Here is a 21,383-nt window from a genome sequence, read left to right on the forward strand (position 1 = left end):
CAGTTGGGGAATGTGGGGGGTTGTATCAGGCTCTATTAGAGATTACGCCTTGTTTTAATCTAGATTAAAAGGAGAGAAGTTGCTTTTGAATTTTGAAAGCTGTATTTCACAGTGCCCTTACTGCAGCAGAAAATTAACAGGTTAAAATTAGATGTCACCTCAACATGATATTGATATTGAGCTTTAACATATTTAATGGGCATGGGATCATAGGAATTGCCAAACTGGATCCGACCCAAGGTCCATCTAGTCTACTATCTTATGCTTCAGAGGAAGGTAAGAAGCCTGCAGAAGGCAGATGTGAAATAGTCTTCCCTTACATATGTCTCATCCTGGTCTCTAATACTGGTTTAAGTCTTGAAGCATGAGGTTTAATAACTGCTCCATAATTTTTGTTATTGCTCATTATAATAATTCTGGATATTCTTGATATCTATATAAATATCTAATCCCTTTTTGAATCTTGCTAAATTCTTGGGCTCAGTGACTTCTGTAACAACTAGTTCCACATTCTAATTACACATTGTGGGGGGAAATGTTTTCTTTTTTCCGTTTTGAATTGGCTACCTTTTAATTTCAATGAATATCCCTTTGTCCTTGTGTTATGAGGCGGGGAAGGGAACAGAAGACCCTGATATACCTTCTCTAGACCATTCATTATTGTATATACTTGACTTGTATTCCCTTTTATTCCTCTCCTTTCTAAGGTGAACAATCCCATTCTTTTCCATCTTTCATGGTATAACAGATTTTCCATTGGGCTACCATATGGCACACAGTATTCTATATGATGCTACACTATTGATTTATACAATGGCATTATAATATTTTCCATATTATCCTCCATCCCAATCCTTATGTATCCTTGCATTTTTTTTTTTTTTTTTTTTTTAAACAACCACAACTTGACATTGAGCAGAGGGCTTCATTGCACTATCTACAATGACATCTAGATCCCTAAACTTATGTATGGCAAATATTTCTATTCAATGGAGCTACACCAGCAGAGGGCTCTTCAGATGTTAGGAATTAATGAAATATTTTATAAAATTAATTGATGAAGTCATTTACTCCTGGGTTTTCAACATATTCAATCTACTTTTACTTCTGTTCTGTCTGTTTCTCTCTGCTTTCAATAATTCTTTACTGCTGCTATTTGCTGATCCTTAACCCAGAAGTTTTAGTTGTGAAAAGATGTCAGCTCACTTCTGTTTAAGATAATTCCTTTTTTGTGGGGGTAGGGTTGTGAGTGGGAGGGACAATATGGTTATTTAATCCTCTATGTTCCTGTTACATATTTAATCCATAGCAAATTTCTGCTTTTAATCAAGAAGTTGTTCCAGCAGACAGGAATAGCTGAATCACAGAAGCAATAGAACTATGCCCCCCTCTCTCTTGAAACTTACCCTGCACTAAGGGACTGGAAAGGAGGTGCAGAGATCAGTGGCATACACCAGCTGGCTGTATGTCACTCAGGGATTTTCCCCTATACCAGCAAAATTCCCTAGGAGTTGGTGCACTTGGGTTTACAGTCCCTTCGCACCCGCCGTGCTAAAACCAGACAATTGGACCCATACAATATGTAAATATACCATACTGAGAATGAATGTACAAAGATATGAAAATACTTCTTCATAGGAAGGAAATTGGCAAACAGAAGAAGTTGTCAGTATAAACAGACAAGAAAGGCTACATCCTCAGCTGGCATAAATTAGCAAAGTTCCATTGAAGGGAGGTTCTGGACTAGTATCTGCAAGAGGTATACTGAAGTTGTATTTGTAGCATTTAACCATCTTAAAAACAAAAATAAACATAGGAAATATTTGTAGTGAAGGCATCAAATCAGAAGCAAAAGAGTCAAGAAAGATATCATTAGAAGAGTGATTATGTAATGTTTGTAAACTTTTAAACAACTAAAAACTTCATTGCTGCAGAGAATCAGATATTTGATACTTATACGTTCATGATCAGGAGAACTGCTAACTCGTTGAAAAAATTAGGGGAAAGATGTGCAAGAAAAGAGTATATAATCAAGTGGCATAGTTGACAGAACCATAAAGCTAGGGTGAAAACCTCAAACAGCTGTACTTCAAAACAATTCATTGTTTGCTTTAGACACATCAGACAGGATGGGATTAAGCAATAGTAGGAATTGTTGAAAATACAGTATGTAGATAGATTCTTAGAGATGGTGTAGCAGGGTGGTCACCCCGCTCCTGCCTGGCGGGGTTAAAAGCAGTCCTGGAGAGGGCTGTGGCTGGGGAAAGGCTGATTGGGGAAGCAGCCCAGCTGAGGCCACGCCCCAATCAGGCCACAGCTGGCCCTATAAAAGGGCTGTGAGCCAGGCACTCAAAAGACACTCTCTCTAGCTTCAGAGAGAGAAGGACCTAGCTGCCTGGGAAGTAGAAAAGGGTACCTAGGGTGGAGCAGTGCTGGGGAAGGGCAGAGGGAGTTGGGGAGCTCCAGCCTAGCTAAGCCCCAGGCTGAGTTAAGGGCCCACAAGGGTTCTAGGGGGGCAGCCCAGAGATAGGCAGAGGCAGCTAGTCCAACCCCCCTTGCTGATGAGTGGTTTATAGACTGTAGTTTGCCCCAGGGAGCAGGGGCTAGATGATGACTGGCAGTAGCCACTGAGGCAAGGTGGGGATAAAGGATTGGGGGCTTCCCTGGGTGGGGAGACCCAGAGACTGTGGGGGTACTGCAAAGGGCAGAACCCTGAGAGAAAGGGTACCAGGGTCTGGGAGGGACACAGGGGCCAGTGGCAGGTGAGACACTGGCCTGCAGAGGGTGCTCTGGGCTGGAAGAGCTAATTCCCAGGATGACCAGCAGGAGGTGCCACACTGGTGAGTCGTTGCCCTGCCATAGATGGGCTCTGCCCATGTTGAAAGTAAGGACTGTTATTTCCTCTATGTATAATTAATCATAAGAAACAAAAACAAGATATTTTACACAATAAACAAGTAAAATGACAAGACAGTCTGGGTTGGAAAACTCAGGAACTAGAAATGGGCTGAGGCGGATATATTTGGTTTTGTAAAATCTAATCCATTGGGCTTAGGTTTTACAAAACCTGATGAGGTTCAGATCTGGATTCCATTTTATCTGAAACCTCAGTCTGGGGAGGCATTCAGATGAAAGGTTAATTTTGTCCCTAAGCTAGGAATAGGCAAGACCTGGTGGGTTTCTACAAAAAACACAAAACAGCTATAGGTTGTTTCACTCTGGGCTCCTCATTATCCAGATCACCAGAATTATGGGAGTTTTCAAGATCATAAACTCCAGCTTGCACCCTTTTCTAGGTGGAACATATAAGGATGCAAAATGGCTTGTGGTAAACTCTTGCTGCTACTCATTACGCCAAATTCTGTTACAAGAGGGAAGACAGGGTTTCTTTGTTTTTTTTCTCCACCTGTAGTGTCTCAGATTTTAAGAGGTACTGAGAAACCAGCAGCTCCATTTGAAGTCAGTGCAAGTTGTGGGGTGCTCAGCACTTTTGAAAACCAGAGCATTTATTTTAAAGTCTAACTTTGAATTCTAACTTTAGACACCCATTTTTGTGGACTAGAGGTTGGCCCAAGCTGCAAAGGCTGTAGCCAGATTTGAAATCCCTCAGAGTTCAGGGATGTTTGTATATGAGGTTTAGATTCAGTCCTATCTCTAATAGTTCTGAACATTCTGTAACAAACGTTCTATCTTGAAATAGGATTGCCTGCCAGTTTTTTATGATATGGCTGTGGCTCTGACACCATGCTACAAATTCTAAAACAACCTAAAAATGCATTGGCTTTGCACAAATATCATCAGCCCATAAAAATCAAATGTGTGAATCTCACGAGTGTCCAATGAAAAAAACAAATGCTATATCTGTGCTTGTTAATCTCCAAGATTAACCTTTTTTTCCTCCATTCTTTACATTATCTAACAGGGAGAAGAAGCAGTATGAAGCATCTACAGAAGCAAGGAAGAAGGACATGCCTGATCTGTATCAGACATGTTGATATAATACTATCCAACTGATCACTGGATGGCACAAAAGTGTCATTTAACCAGCATAGTTAAGTTAGTTTCAAGCTATTTCCTCAAAATCAGTACACATAATATCCATTGGGAGTTGCATGAACCTGTCCAAAGAGAATTTGATCTTTTAGTTTGCAAACCATTCAAGTACTATCCATGTGGGTAAGTCATCCTGTATGACTTACTCAAACAAATCTCCCACTGACTTCAATGTGAAGTTTACATGTGTAAGGAATGTGGGAAACTGGCCTATGTTGTACATGGCACCTATCAAGAGTTAATGTGGAAAAGCCAGAAGTCCTCAGGGTATCACTAACCAATGAAACTTTGTTCTGAGGAGTTAATTTATCTTGCTAGGGAACTTGACTGGGTAAAATGTCTCTGGAATTGCTCACAAGTGGAGCTAGCCTCAGTTTGCTGATACAGCTTCAACTGAATTAACCTCTTTTTAAAGTCAGTTACTAGTCTAATTTGTCTCAGGATTCTTTGTTCCAAATAAAACACTCTATATAATATCTACTGAAACCAATAATTATCTAGTGTACATATTTGGATTATTCTTTCCTAATGGCACACCCCTGTAGCATGGCTAATGTAGACACCCTGTATTGTGCTTACAGTGGAGGTGACCTGCCAGTTTGCTTACTGATGGTTCAAGTCTCTTGAATAGACAAAGTTTGAAGCCAAGATTTGCAAAGGTGAATAATGATTTGGAGGGCCATACCTTGAGATATGTTAGGGGCACCTGATTGTCAGAGGGCAAGTGCTGAGCGCACTCTCAAAATCAAACCCATAGAAGGTGTCTCAGTTTGGCTATCCAAAAACAGAGGCACCCAAAGTCACCAATCACTTCTGAAAATCTTGACCTAATTAGTCTCCTTATGCCATGTGATATTACAGAAAAATCCTGCAGCCTGAGGGTTCTAAGCTGCAAGATGCTGAGCACCATTTGCTAGGTCCTGAGGGAGGAAAGGATGGTAGCACCTGTGGGGAGGTACAAGATCAGGCCCTAATTATGGGCATGTGATGCACATTTCCATTAACTAAGAAATTTACACTTAGATGGCTTGTTTACTGTATTTACATTCTCATATCTACCATTTCAAAAAGGATTGTCTCCTTGTTGCCTTTTCAACTGGATGAGTGCTCTATATTCACTACTTAATGCAGCCCTGGCTGTTTCCTTGCTTTACATATTGAGAAAATAATGCTGACTTCCCCACTAGAAAACACAAGAGATTATATAGCATATCCAATGGTTTTCAGATAAAATGGCTAAGATTTGATGGAATAGCAAACACTTTGTCCTCCAAGCTTAAGTTCCTATCCAAAATCATATTTTGGTTGATTTTTCCAACAATCTAATTTGCAAATGAAAAACTTATTAAAAGGAAACAAAAAATGAATAAAATTGTGTCATACCTATCAAAATGTTAACTCCACCGCCAATCACTCAGTTTCCAGGTGTTCTTTTCCTTTCCTACTGAGACAAAAATGTCACAGTGTCAGACACCTGACTTAACGTGGTTACACAGAATATTCAATGGCCAAATACATCTTTCTGTCCATCTGTTTTCAATTCATTGTGCTATTTCTCTGCGGATTATTCTAAAATAGCTAAGGAAATGTATTGCTGTCCATGACCCAACTCTGGTATACTTTGCAAATGATTGCCTGAGTAGGCAATACCTGACAAGTCCATGTTCTCAAATTGGCATTTCCAGCTCTGCCAATCCCTTCCTGCCCTCCTGCACCCTTAATATTTTAGTCTTGGTCCTCTCTTGTATGGAGTAGCTATTGTGCCAAATTTTACACCAATTTGGTGACAAGAAAAATTGGAGACCATCAAATTCTCTTTGACATATGATGGAATTGGAACTCCACTTTCACACGGGTGAAAGGAGAATATAGTGGATCTGCATATGACAAACTTTAGCATCCAAACACTTTTGCGATGGGTGCATTGTAAATACTGCAGTACTATAGACAGTGTCTATTTCTTTCTCTCCCTCTGTCTAATTGGCTGCACCACTTAGGTCCCCATTTCTGGCATTATTTTTCCTTAATAGAACACAGTAAGGGCCTGATTCACCACTTCCACGCCACTCCATTTCAGTGGAATTATGCTAGGTAAAATTGGAAGAACACAATGGTAGATCAAAGCCTAAATATTTAAATAGTAAACTTATATACATAGTTTAGCAAATAGTACACATGTATCTTCTATACACATATATGAGAAACTACAATGTATAAAAAATAGACACATGAATGGATTTAAATCTGAGGATTTACCCTTTTAGCAGGCTGCTTTCTCCATTCCCTGTTGTTAGCCCTAAGAATGAAGCCCTAGCTTGGATAATTAGAGATATTGTTGACCCACACAAACTCTTTATATAAATCTAAATGAATCAAGTGATATAGCCAAAGATTTGGAGTTTCAGATACGCTCTATAGATCATTTGACAAAAATGCAGTGGAGCAAAGTCCAGACCTAAATTTTGTACATGCCAATCAAAAACAACCCCCCCCCAAAAAACCTTGTCTGGTCTCATAAAATATGGCCTGTGAACGCTAGAACAACTGCTCAGATGAAACTCTGCAGAAAGTATTCAAGGTTATTAGCACAGGGTGGCTTGAACAGCATATTTGCAGCCCCACCTCACTTTGAGCGGGAGCTCTCAGTTGTCGGTGGGATTTGCTTAGGGGCACCGGGATGGTGATTCCTAAAGTATTACATAAAAATATCTTAAAAAGGAAATATGAAGATTTACAGATTAACAAAAATTTAAGAGAAACAGACATTTTATGCTGGCATCAAATGAACAGTAACATTAAGGAAACTGTCAAGGCTTGTTGCATTTGCCAAAAATACAGAACAAGTCACACAAAAGAGCCTGTTTCATGGCACAGGAAAAACTGGCCCCCTGGAACAAAGAAGGTGTAGATTTGTTTGCGCTTGCTGGGGGGGAAAAATACTCGCCTTAAACTATTATTCTCACTTCTCTGAGACAGCCTTACTAGAAGATACTACAGCAAACCAAGTAATTGTGCATATCAAATCTATTTTTGCTAGACATGGTATACTTGACACAAAAAATATCTCACAATGGGCTACAGTGTAGTTGGCATGAGTTTAAGCAGTTTGCACTGAAGTACAGGTCTAGACATGTAACCACTTGTCTCCATTATCCAACATGTTGGTGGAAAACAGTGTCAAAATAAGAAAGCTTGTACTGAAAAAGATTGTTGAGTCAAACTTTGATCTATATTTAGCACTGTTAAATTACAAAATGGCACCGATGAAGTATGTGTTTTCGCGTGCTGACATTTTGTTCAACAGAAAACTGAACACAAAATTGCCTGTTAGAAACTGAGGTTGCTGGGGACTTGCGCGTGTATAAAGAGACAGACACAGCAAAAAAAACACTCAATATGATTTGGAGTACTGAGAGCTGCCACCACTTCAAGAAAATGGCGCTGTGTGTTTCTATGATGAGAAACAGCAGTGGTGTCACAAAAAGTTGTCACCACAGACAGACACACTACCGAGGAATAGGTGACACCAAAACACAGAAGGGAGGAAGCTAAGAAGCACCGAGTCTGCTGTTTTGCCCACGAGGGTCTTGGGCAGGCAGTAACCACAACAGCTTGAAGTAACAGGTCTCCAGATCATGAAACAACCAGAACACTGCCTCCTGGTGACAACAGTGTTGATCTAGGGGAGCCCTGCTGGTCCAAATGAGAGCAGGTCACCTCAAAGACTAATTGAAAATTGTTTGCAAGTTTAGTTATTGGGTTGTTTATACGTATTGGTAATTGCCAGGAATGGAGGACTGCAGCGGAGCCTGAGCTAGCTCAAGTAGACTAATGAACACATGTGAGCTACAGCAGAATCATCTGATTGGCTGTGGGGAACTGGCAGATGTGCTCTTAAGCAGCCACCAGGTCATTGTTGCTCAGTGTTTAGCCCACACCTGTGATTGCGCCTATGCCTGCCTTGTCCACAGCCTTGCTCCAGCCCAGCTCAGTTTCTGACTCTGGCTTTGACCCTTGGCTCTGAGTCCTGGTTCCTTACCTTGGCTCTGACCACTAGCCATGACTGACCACACCTCAGTTGTTGACAATAATTGCATGTTATATTAATGTTGGTTTTTTATTAGTTATTAAGTTTTGACTTGGAAAGGAAGATATGGTATTGGGGACTGTGCCTTTAGGGGATGCTTTCCAGACAGAGTCTGGGTGGGGCACTGTGAAGCTCTTGTTGTTATATACAGACAGTAAGAATATGGACACTGAACGAAACAGATCTCCTTAAGCTCTGAGTGATCACTGAACACCACAAAGGCAAATGTCCGTAAGGAATGCCACATCTTAAAGGTTAATTTCAATAACTAGAAAATAGCAGAAAGTGAAAACAACATTATACAGGTAGAACAATTCCAGCTAGCTCACAAAAATATCAACTATGAATTCCCTTATGCAAACCAAGACAAAACAGCTCATATTGTTCAAATTATCAGCATTTTATGGGTCGTCTCATTTTTCTTTTATACCCTGTGTCTTGTTCTTCAATTTTCCAGTTTCCAAAGTCCTCCAGTCCATGAATCATGCATTTCTTCTCAGCCTCCAAACCTAGAGATTTGGGAGCAAACTTTGCACTGAGTTAGACAGATGTAAATCCAGACTAATTCCATTGATGTTGATGAAATTCCCTGAGTTTACACTAACGTAACTGAAACCAGAATTTGAAACTGAGGAGGGCATATGGTTTTTAGTAACAAACATAATAGATGCTGAGTGGAATGCTATGTACTATATGTGCCTAACATAAAATGCTTTCAAAGGTGTGGGAGAGCCTTTCAATGGAAAAAACTCAGGCATAAAGGGGGAAATCTCACCCTACACTCTGTCTTAGTGGAACTATTGAGGTTCAACATCACAGAGCCAAGGGCAGGATATGGGTGCTCCCTGCACAGAGTGGAGCTGAGCTCCTGGATGGTTCATTGTGCATAACCACTGAGATTTTGGAGAGGGACCAATCAGGAGGCCAGAGGACACATCACTGTAGGGATCTACTGAATATGTGCCTCCGCCTAGCCAGGAAGCACACCCAGAGATGCTCTAGTACTATGATGGGTACCCTGGAAATACCCGTTTCATTAAAGAGATCTTTACCGAGCATATAGAAAGTCCAGTGTTTATGCTGAGAAGTCTGTGTTTGAATGGTAGCAGTATACTCCAGCTTGCACTCCTAAGCCCCTGATATCACAACCACACCAGTGGGTCCCCCTTTGGGCACCTGACCCTCTTTCTCCAGTTCCACTCATCACACTGCAACATGTGGAGCAAAACAGACAGAAACCAGTGATTCTGATGCCATTTCACAGCCTTCCTCCCCCGCAAGTCTCCTTGCGCCAAGACTAGCACATGGAGGGTTTTGCCCCAAAGGAACAGCTCTAGCACAGAATACTTGGGCATCTGGAACCTATTCACAGGAGTAGTCCAAGACCCATGAGGCACTAAGAAACCCGCTACACTTTCAACAGTCTTCCAGGAGTAATGACAAACAACCCAGCCCTTTATGAGATAAACAACACCCAGTTTATATATATTGCTGAACAATTATTCTTGCAATAACCAAATAGAACAAAGGAGAATTGTAAGTAATAATATTTGAGTCCCATGAGAGAAAGAGAAGGAAAAGATCAGACAAATGTGTCTGACTTTTTCTGTACTCCATGATGCGTTCACATTTGCTTGTTCGCTCTTTATCCTGTAGCAATTGCCCATTTGTTTGTGATGTATACTTGGACAGATTTTTTAAATGAATATAACATGGAAAGATAAAAATATAGATTATCATATGCAGTGTTGTTGTATCCATTTTGGTCCCAGGATATTACAGAAACAAGGTGGATGAGATAATATATTTTACTCAAAGAGACTCAAAAGCTTCTCTCTCTCTCACCAACTGAAGTTGGTCCAATAAAAGATATATTACCTCACCCACCCACCTTGTCTCTCTAATAGGTTATTATACATGTTCTAAATAAATAAGGTGTCATTCCTTATTAAGTCTTGAAGAGGCATACTTATAAGAAAGTTCTGGCTGGAGAAAGTGCAGCAGATCAAACTAACAGCTGCATGTGCAATGAAATAATGTTGGAGTTAATCTATTGCTATGTCTTTATTTTGATGGGTTGTTATTGTTTTTAACTGGCACTATTGTTCTGTGGTCTGTCACTGAATACCAGAAGTTCTAAAATATACTTAAGGTGTATACTGCATGTAATGTGCCTGATCTGGATGCATGACGCTACAAAAACATGCCAGAATGTGATCATTGTTGTAATTAATAGGAGATTGCTCTAAATCTGAGCTGGGGTTGCATTTTGTCATCAACCCAGCCTCCATTGTGATACCTGCCAATTCACACAATAATGTGCATTAGTGGAAGCAGCGTATCGAAAGGTTGCATTTGGATAATTATGACTAGGTGAAGATTCTAGTCCCTTATTTGGTCCAGTTTATTCAACCCTGCGGGCAGCAGAACAAGTAAATTGTTAACCAAGGGCCAATTCAACCAAAAATGTCTAGCACACCTGGTTTCCCTCTGCTGCAGAAGCTAAATAATTGAACTGGGCTCATAAAAACACAAGTGGATTCTCTTCATCCCATGAGATGATGTAATATTATTAGAATTTGGATATTTTAAAACTAATAAGTTCTTAAATTATAAAAAAAAAGACTGTGGTATTCTTTTATTATAAAGATTTTCCCTGCATGCTGTTCTGATTTTGGGTCTGACATTTTAATTTGCACACATACAATTGAAAATATAAAAATTCATATACAAAAGTTACGTTATGTGCATATGCAAATGGTCAATTAGGCAAACAATTTTCGTACACAACTATCTAGTCCGAAAAAAATATTTGTCCAATAAAGTCTAAAAAAGTAAATTCACGCAATTTGCAACTGAGTCATGGATATTTCACAAACAACTGGCTATTTATGAAAAATAGATTATTAGTTGTGAATTATTTGTTCAGATCTAGTTTGTAGTGACAAAGAACACAAGAATATGTCAGGCATCTTTCCAAAGCTGACACAGCTTTCATAGTGCCTGCAACACTAAATCCTGCAAATTGTCTCCGTTCGGGCAAATAAAGTGCCCTTTAATGCACAAAGTACTGAAGATGCAAAGTTTTATATATAACCATTCACCAGAAATGCCATTCCAGTGATTAGCAAGTGAGCCAATGTTTGCAAGTTATGCCAGCTATAAAGTTAACTTTGGAACCATTAGAAAAGAAAAAGAACAAAGTAAAAAAAGGCAATGAAACCATAATCTGCTATAAATTCAGATACCTCCCATCATGTGTTTAAACTCCCTTTCTGGTACAGTTTCAGTTCCAGCAGAGAGAGAAAAGGATCAGAAATAGTAGAACAGATCACCACCCTGAAAGCTGGAACTGGATGAAAGACATATCCAAACTTTGTAAAGACCAGCAGCTTTTGGGTCAGTCACTACAACAGTGGCAGTTTCATCTCCTTTTTCACCTTTCCCATGGACTCTGATCCTCTTTTTCTTTTATCCTGCTCTTTAGAAAAGCCCCCAGAGCAAGTATTATGATCTCCATGGGCACAAAATAATCCAAGCACATTATAACAAGGAGGTAATAGGGTCCAATGGAGATGCTAGGGAACTGACCGTCAGGAGAGTTCTATCCCTAGTTTCACTGTTATCAAGCTGTATAACAGTGGGATTTAATCTCTCATTTTCCTCCCATTTGTACAAAGGGGATAAAATTCTTGTGTGCCTTTATAAAGCGCTTTTAGATCTATGGATGAAAAGCACAATGTACATGCGAAGTATCATTGATTTAGAATTTATTTTCCAAAACTATAACAGACAATTTAATATAGACAATCAGGGTGGGATTTTCTAAAGCACTCCACACTGACCTCTCTCTGCTCCCATTGAAGTCAATGTGAGAGATACCATTGAGTTCAATGGGAGCAGAATAAAGGCAGCATTAAGTGATTTTGAAAATACCCAGCCTAAAAATATGATGGAATATGTGCAATTCTACCATTTACCCACTCCCTCTCTGAAAGACTTTTTGGGACTCTTAGGAGAGAGAGATCCATACTAATGACAATTATGTGATTTAGAAGAGACGAAGAATAGTCCAATGGTTAGGGCACTAGCCTAGGACTTGGGGAACCTAGTTCCCGCTCCACTACGGACTTCCTCTGTGACCTGGGGCCAGGGCCTGCTCCAGGCACCAGCCGACCAAGCACGTGCTTGGGGTGGCATCTTGTAAGGGGCGGCCAATCTTGGGGTAGCAGGGGGTGCTCATTTTTTTTTATTGTTGTTGTTTTTGTTTTGGCCGGGCGGCACTCGGGGGGCGGGGGTTGTTTGTGTTTCGGCGGCGTGGCGTGGCGCTGGCGGGGGGTGGGTATTTTGGCGGCGCGGCGCTCGGGGGTTTTTTTTGGTTTTTTTTGGTTCGGCGGGGCGGCGCTCAAGGTTTTTTTGTTGTTGTTGTTTTTGTTTCGGCCGGGCAGCGTTCGGGGGGGGCTGTTTTTGTTTCGGCGGCATGGCGTGGTGCTCGGGGGGGTGTTTCGGCGGCACGGCGCTGGGGGGGGGTTTCGGCAGCGCGGCACTTGGGGGGCGTGTTTCGGCAGTGCGACGCTCTGGAGGGTGTTTCAGTGGTGTGGCGCTGGGGGGGTGTTTCAGTGGCGTGGCGCTCGGGGGGGTGTTTTGGCAGCGCAGCAGCGCTCGGGGGGGTATTTTGGCGGGGCGGGGCAGCAATGGGGGGGTGTTTTGGTGGGGTGGTGCGGCGCTCGGGGGGGTGTTTCAGCGGCGCAGCAGCGCTCGGGGTGGTGTTTCGGCAGGGCGGCGATGGGGGGGTGTTTCGGTGGGGTGACGCGGCACTCGGGGGGGTGTTACGGCGGGGCGGCACTCTTTTTTTTTTGCTTGGGGCAGCAAAAAAGTTAGAGCCGGCCCTGCCTGGGACAAGTCCTTTAGTCACTCTGTGCTTCAGTTTCTCATCTGTAACATGAGGATAATCGTACTTCCTTACCTCATGCAGGTGTTTTGAGAATAAATACATTAAAGATTGTGAGACATTCAGATAGTAATATGGGGCATGTAAGTATTTAAGATACATACTTTGCATTTTATAACATCGGGCTACATTTTAGAGAGAGAATTTCTTACCCCAAGCAGATTGTTTAAAAAGGACAGATCCAATGATAGATGTTAGAAAGGAGGCAGCTGCGGTTGTACTCTTATTCATATTTGATGTAATCACCTAAATTCCAATTTCTCTGGAGAGGAGTAGCTGAGTAGTGTTTATTTACTAACAGTGAACATTTATTGCTCAACCTAACATTGTCACTGTTAGATGGGGAGAGCAACCTTGCCAAAAAGACTCACTTAAATTCCTCCTTTTAGCAGCCCACATAGCAGTTGCTACACAGTGGGTATAAGTGGAGTAAAGTTTGGGAAATACTAATAGAGAAAATGAGTACTTTATGAATAGACCAGCAGTTCTCAAACTGTGGGTCGGGACCTCAAACTGTGGGTCGGGACATTTTAATGGGGTTGCCAGGCCTGGCTTAGATTTGCTGGGACTGAAGCTGAAGCCTGGCTTAGACTTGCTGGGGCTGAAGCTGAAGCCTGAGGGATTCAGACCTGGGCAGCGGGACTCAGGTTACAGGTCCCCTGGCTGGGGCTGAAGCTCTTGGGCTTCGGCTTTGACCCTTATCCCACGCAGAGCAGTGGGGCTCGAGCTTTGGCTTTGGCTCCCCCACCCAAGGCAGTGGGAATCAGGTGGACTCAGGTTTCGGTCCCCCATCCTGGGGTCATGTAATAATTTTTTCACAGTGCAATGAAGTTTGAGAACCATTGGAATAGACATATCTAAATCTGTGGCTCACCTACACTTAAAAGGATTGATAGAGAATATTTTTGCCCTTGTCAAAAATTCTAAGTACCCTGAGCTTAGACTTTTTTAAAAAAGCAATTCGCCATTGCAGGATGTTGAAGACAAAAAGGGGACAGGGTAGCCAGAAATGGCCAGATTTATAAATAGCATGTGTCGTGCAGAACTGCCCCACCTCTGACTCACCATGCGGGGTTTTTTTGGTGCACATGTAATTTTTGTTGTTTTTACTGAAGCAGTGGTTGGAGAAAGGGTTCATGCCTGGAGCAGTTCCTAAGCTATACCTAAGAAGTTAACATCTCATTGAGGTGACTGGGTCCTGATTTCAGAAGTTCCTACCTCATTGAGGTGAATGTAAAGAGAAAAAGGGAATTAATATTTGCTGCTATGTTGGGGTGGGAGGGGGGAGAAAGAGGAGTAGATTTATGTCATCCAAGGTTCAGGGGAAAGTGTTGCATGGACCAGGCAACTCCATGAACCATCAGGACTTAGCAATCACCTCCTTCTGACCCACAAATATTGTCCTTCTGCCACTGGCTGTCTTTGCTCTCCTGCTCTCACAGCCAGCCTCATACTCTTCCTCCTCACTACCCCTATGAAAGTCTTAAGTTCTGCAGGAGTGGCATCATGCTTCTTTGCCATTTAAGAGTGGTGCAGATGGGGAAGACAGTTGCCACACAGAGTTGTTCATTCTTCCTCCAAGCCTGTATCCTGTGGCAGCCACTGGCTGCCCCCTCACCTCAGCAGGCCAGTCTCCCATTCATAGGTGTTCTGCATAGCTCTGTAAGCATCCTATCCACTGAGACCATACAGTAAAGCTCAGGCCCAAACTTCACCTTTGAGAGAGGTCCAGCCTGGCCAGTGATGAATATTGACTTTGCTGCTACTATTCTTAATCTAGGAGCATCTCTCTCACCAATTAGGATTAAGGCAGTAACTTGACCAAAAAAGAAAAAAGCTATATTGTACAGGCACATCACCTATTATACACTAGGCTCTAGCTAAACTGTAAGAGTGTTTAATTTTAATGCTAAATTAGTTGGTTTATTTTCCAAAAGCTATGTGAATTTCTAAAGGAGAAATGAGGCAGTTTTGCCAACTCCTGCAATTTTGTCACAAGTCTCTCAAAATTTGGTGTTTTTCTTCAAATTCTAGCTTCTGAAGTCAGGCTATTTTAAAAAAAAAAAGTTCTTAGGTTGAACACTTGAACCCTAAATACTCCATAAACAGAAGGCAAAAATATTCAAGTTTACTATTCTTTAAAATCGTGGGATTTTTAAGCCAGCCTTATAACTTGTTGTCAACCACAAACTTTCACATTTTAAGATTAAGGGCCAGACCGTCCCTAGCCCTTGCAATTTATCCCAATTGTCCCTGTGCTGAGGGACATCCCTCAAGGTCCACATTACTCACTAGGGCATGGGGAAAGAGAAGAGAAGGCAGGACATGTTTCCATCTTGCTCCAAACCAGCTCAAAGAGCAATCCAGCTGTGTCACTGGAAGTAGCTACACCTATTATCGATGAAGGATCTTGCACACCGGATAGCAGCACCCTGGGACAGCGCAACTCCATACCTGCCGCAATGCTCCAAAATGGCATGAGTTATCCCCTAGAGCCTAACAGCAACTCACAACTTACGTCATGGCCAGTTTTTTCAGTATGTGGAAAGCTCAGAGTATAAATTGATTGCTTTATTATAAAGATGGCTAAAACTGTCATTGTGCCATGACACACTGGTAGCACCTTTTATTTATAGAATGCTTTTCAACTGGTCCACACCAAGAATTTACATCAGTATAGCTACGTGTCCCAGGGCTGTGAAAAATCCACACCCTTGAGAGACATAGCTATACCAACCTAACCCCTGGTGTAGACAATGCTAGGCCAATCAAAGAATTCTTCTGTCAACCTAGCTACTGCCTCTCAGGGAGGTGGATTGCCTACGCCAATGGGAGAAACCCTCTTGTTTGTTGTCATAGGTAGTGTCCACACTGCGCAGCTGTGCCACTGAAGCGATTAAGTGTAGACATACTGTGAGGCTTTCAAAGTGCTGTACAAACATAAGCTATGCCCCACCCCACCCCACCTCAGATGAGATAGGTAACAAAATAGAAGAATATCGATAACTTTATATACATATTGGTGTCCGTACCAAATGACTGAAGTACTTATACAGAAACCTATAGCCCGACTTTTTGTACCAGCCACTTTTGGGATATCAAGTTCTATCAATTATGTAAAGTTTTGTACTACTCAAGTTGTAGATGAGTTATGGTTCCTTCCTAGATTTCACTGCTCTCTAGGCTTGACTTCAATAGGGGGGGGGGTCCAAAATTCACTTTTCAAAAAAACCAAAAATTAGCTTGAATAAAGATAGTCAGTTTGGGGTAGAGATTAGAATGTGTTTTATTCTATTCTTCTTATTGTACATGAAATCAGAGAACAGACTCCCAGTCTTGGAGCAATCCAGAATTGTGGTTTTGGCATTTTGACTACTTAGGGAATATAGTATAGCATGGCTGCCCCATGAGAAGAACCATAGATTGTGGATACAAGTTTTGTTTTTATTATTATATCCATTTCTCTTATGCTTATTGCCATGGCAGCTATTTATATTTCATTTATTTTCCTGAGCCAAGTTGTTAGGAAGATCTTACAAAGTATATATAATACAGTCTTTTAACTGCCAATAAGTAACTATTTTAATTGAAATATAGCATTTTTTTAAAAATTGAAATGGGAGCCTATAAGATGCTATTTAGGCACCTATATAAAGTAGCTGGATTGGGTGCATATTGGGTACAAAGCTCTGTTGAAAATCTGACTCAGAGCCTAAGCCAGAGACCCTGAAGTCAATGTTAAGACTCCCATAGACTGCTATAAGTTTAGGATTGGGCCCATGTTTCCTAATAATTTTATACCAGATTTTAAACAAGTTCTTCAGGTGAAAGTCTTTTGATAATGAATAATGAGGAGTCCGGTGGCACCTTAAAGACTAACAGATTTATTTGCGCATAAGCTTTCGTGGGTAAAAAACCCGAAGAAGTGGGGTTTTTACCCACGAAAGCTTATGCCCAAATAAATCTGTTAGTCTTTAAAGTGCCACCGGACTCCTCATTGTTTTTGTGGCTACAGACTAACATGGCTACCCCCGATACTTGACAATGAATGTTGACTCAACTATAACATTTAGGCAAGCATAATTAGTGCACTCCCATACATTAAATGTAAGTTTAAACAGTTGCCAAAATTGTGAGATGTTCATATACTAGAACGTATCCACTGGGAGAATAATGGCAATGAGTGAAAAATGGAGAGGCCAGGTTTCTTTCCATGATAAACTGGGGGGGGGGGAACTTGTCCAACAGCACATTTTTCAGACCATTTAGCCCCTTGACAAAGAAGAAGATTGATGGTCATTAAAAATGTCAGGAAAGTTGAGTCTTCTTGGTTGTTCTGAAAAGAGGCCTCGTTTCAGACAGTGCAAGCAAAGAGTGAAACTTTTATGCAAAAATTAGAGCATCAGCCCCTCTGGAAAAAAATAAAGAATGCAGCACTTAACTGAGTTTAATGGGGAAAAAATATCCAGTGGGGACCAGACATACAGAAGGAGATGCTCAAAAACAGTAGGTGTATGGCACTGCTGGTGCCTTTGCAGTCTGAGGCCCACATCCTGCAACCTGCTCTGTGTGGACAGACACAAGGAACCATCTAAATGGAGTCCCTTGAAAGACTGGCACCTAATCCTTGATATTTTATTTTTTATCAAAACTGACTCAAAATCCATTATATCACACACACACACACACACACACACACAGTTTTATACACAAAAATCCTGGGGAAATGCTTAAAAGATGGGGACACTGACCATTGTGATAGAATCAAATTATGGTATTTTGTGATGGGTTCTTCATTTGCTGTGTCCAGTCTGAGAAGGGGTGCCAGCTAATCCAAATTAGTGCACTGATGTAATTAAACTGATCAAATTACGAGGCATGCATTATAAGTATGCATTGCATAGATTATAAGCAATTTGGGCCAGGGACTGTCTTTTTGGTCTGTGTCTGTACAGTGTCTAGATCATTGTGGCTCTGGTCCATGAGTGGGGCACCTAAGAACAACAATAATACAAATAAAATAATAGCATTTTATTGAATTGATATTTTATACTCCTATTCTAAACTCCAAAGCTATATGGAATTCAGGTCATCTTGCCTGTCTCATCGATAATGCAAGATATATATATATATATATATTTATATATATCCAAGTACTTGTACTAGTTTAGTTTTAAATCACTCAAGGGGACTTCCATAAAATCCTATGGGAGATTCTATGATCTAAGAGACCTCACTGTTAGATATTTTCCTGATGTTCAAGCTAGATTTTCCTTTGTTTAATTTTATCCCATTACTCCATGTTACATCTCCTTTGTTCCAAGTCTAAACAATCCCCCTCCCTCCTTGGAATTTACACTCCACAGACAAAAGGTTCTCATATTTCCCCCCTGCCCCCCTCAGAAATTGTTTGGACAAGCTTAATATATTTAGTTGTTTTTAATCTTTCCTCCTAAATCTGTTCCTCCAGCCCCTTAAATACACTTAGCTCCTAATGGGCTGCATTTGAAAGAAAAAGACTGAAAAAGTGCAAGGAAGCAGAGACTATTTAAGAAGATAATGTCAGACTTGTTCCAGTTAACTTTTTAACTAGACATTATTGAAAAACTCTGTACAAGGGGAATATTTTTGATGGACAAGAGAGTATTAGTTATGAAGATTGAAAAATAACTTGATTACAGGGCTACTTTTTCCTTCTAATTGGAAACCTTTTAACATATCATGTAATTTCCAGTTGGCTGACATCTAGGAAATTGGTGTCTTCAGAACTGCAAGCAGGATCTATGTAATTGGTGGCTTCAACAGCTGACAGAGGGGACAGCTTCATTCAGTGGGGAAGAAAAGTGTTGGTATCTTCAGGGCTGTCCCTAGCTATTCTGGGGCCCTACGCAGCCCCCCTGTGGGGGGGCAGGCCTCTGCGGGGGGTGGTGGGTGAAAAGCAGGCCCCACGCCTACACGGGGAGGGGGGAGCAGGGCTAGCTTGGGGGGCAGGGGGGAACCACCCCCCAGAACTCACCAGCGGCGCGTCTGGGGCCGGGTTACTGCACTCCCACCACCGGTGAGTGCAGCCCCGACCCTGCTGCAGAGCTCATGGGAGTTGGGGCGGGGCAGGGCAGGGCGGGGGCGGAGCAGGGGCCGGGGCCCTGGGGAAGAGCAGGAGCAGGGGCTGGAACAGCACGCAGCTGCGCAGGGCACCAGGAAAATTGGTGACCCAAATTTCCTGGTGCCCTATGCAGCTGCATACTTTGCGTATGGGTAAGGACAGCCCTGGGTATCTTGAAGGTTGGTCAGATGAGAGGAGAAATCAGCAACTGGGAGGCAGAGTGGGCGACTTGCTGAAAGGTGAACAGAGGGATTAGCTCTTGAAGAGGAGTTCATTTGGATCCCATTTTTCCAAAGTTTGGGGTGGTATTCAGGGGTCTGAAGTTCCAGTTTGTGACTATCACAGACATAAGCCTCAGCAGGAAGTTAAGATCCTAATCAGACTCCAAATATTGTATTCAAATGAAGAAACAAAAAAATGGAAATATATTTACCTCAAAAGTAGGGGAACTGTTCTTGTTGTTAGTTTTATATTATATAAAAGTTAAGAGAAATGCTCAGGAGCTCCAGATGTGTTCCATTTCAGACCCAATCCTGGACTTCAGTAAATGTTTTGCCATAAATTTCAGTGGGAGGTGAGGTTGGGCCCTCCATGCATCACAAACCTTCTAAATATAAAGGAACACTGTACTTTTAGAAGCAGACTGTGTCTGTGTGAACAGGGAGTATGCAAGAGGAGACGAGAACACAAGAAACTTCCGCACAGTGAATGTCCTCTGAAAGCAGGAAGTGCTCTCTGTTTACACCTGTTGGGCTAAAGACACCCCAAAAGGGACAGTAAGGGCAAGGGGAAAGCAGTGGCAGGCACACAGTGATGAGTATGCTGCACTCCTACTCCCCTGATTGCCAGATTACTCTAGATGGATATCTATTGCAAGGGGCCAGAATTCCTCCCTGGCCATCCCGTGTGGTAAGCTGACGCTCCACGACCCCCAAGGTTGGCCACTATTTGAGCTCTTAATTAGTAGGATGAATGTGTTTGAGTTGAGAAATTGGTTATATGGAGCAATCATTCTTTCTCCAGACAACCTGCAGTCGTCATAAAAAAATAATCAGTGTATAGGGATCTTAAAATTTTTTTTTTTTTTATGTTTTCAACTGAGATAGGAGCTGAACTGTATCTAACAGTACAGTAAATTCTCTGTATGTCTCATACAATAAGTTCCTTTGGATGGTTTCCATCTAAAATTCCAAGCTCTTCGGGTGCCAACCACAAAGACTCAGCAATATGCAGACAAATAATTCTTCCCCAAGTGCTGGCACTGTGAAAGGCAGAATTTGACCTACATCTCCACCACCACTCATGTGACAATGACTTACTGTATTGCTCTATGATGTTATATTGCACAATACCACCACAGAACATATTTTTGCCATATGCCAAGCAAGGGTATAATTCTCTGTTAGAACAGGTGAAGGCTTTAATACCAAAACTTTGGTCCTATTTACATCACTCTCCGTAGATGATCTAGAATAAATATGAAGGTACATTCACTATTCTTTTTTCTGATGTGCAACAAGGAGTCGTGGAACAATATTGTATTTCTGAAGACACTGGGTGCCTAACATTGCAACATAGCAAAAACAAAAACCTTGCTATGGGGCATAATGTCTTTGAGCGGAGAGATACACCCTGGGCCACCATGTTATAAAATAGCCAGCTCCAAAGAACCTGGGTTTGACCCACATTAAATCAGGTAATGAGATTATCCATGCTGGAGATGTAACATACTCCTTCACAGGATCATCTCAGGGTTTAGACTAGCACAGAATCCTATCTCTTGAGCTAAAGGAGAAACTCCATTAGCTGGAGTTACAACAGTACTAGAGGGCTGTTATTATCTATACAGTCTACATACTGTGGGGGTGGAAACACATTTACAAGCATGTTACATACTCTCTTCTTAAGGGAAGTTCATCTTTAGTGTCGAAAGTTCACAGGAGTTCAAGTTCCTCTTTGAGCATCAGTTATGTAATGGCCCCCACCATTCAATACCTATCTAGGCATTTGTGCAGTGGAAGTCATGGGGGATGAAATCTTGGCCCAATTGAAGTTAATGGAAGTTTTACCATTGATTTCCATGGGGGTCAGGATTTCACCCTAGATATTTCCAAGACAAGCCCATAAAAGGTTCAGAGTAAAAGTTCAGACTAAACACAAGTAAGACATTCTATGTGCATTGTACAATG

This window comes from Terrapene carolina, unplaced genomic scaffold (assembly GCF_002925995.2).
Source record: "Terrapene carolina triunguis isolate 2854851 unplaced genomic scaffold, T_m_triunguis-2.0 Scaffold706, whole genome shotgun sequence".
NCBI lineage: Eukaryota > Metazoa > Chordata > Testudines > Emydidae > Terrapene > Terrapene triunguis.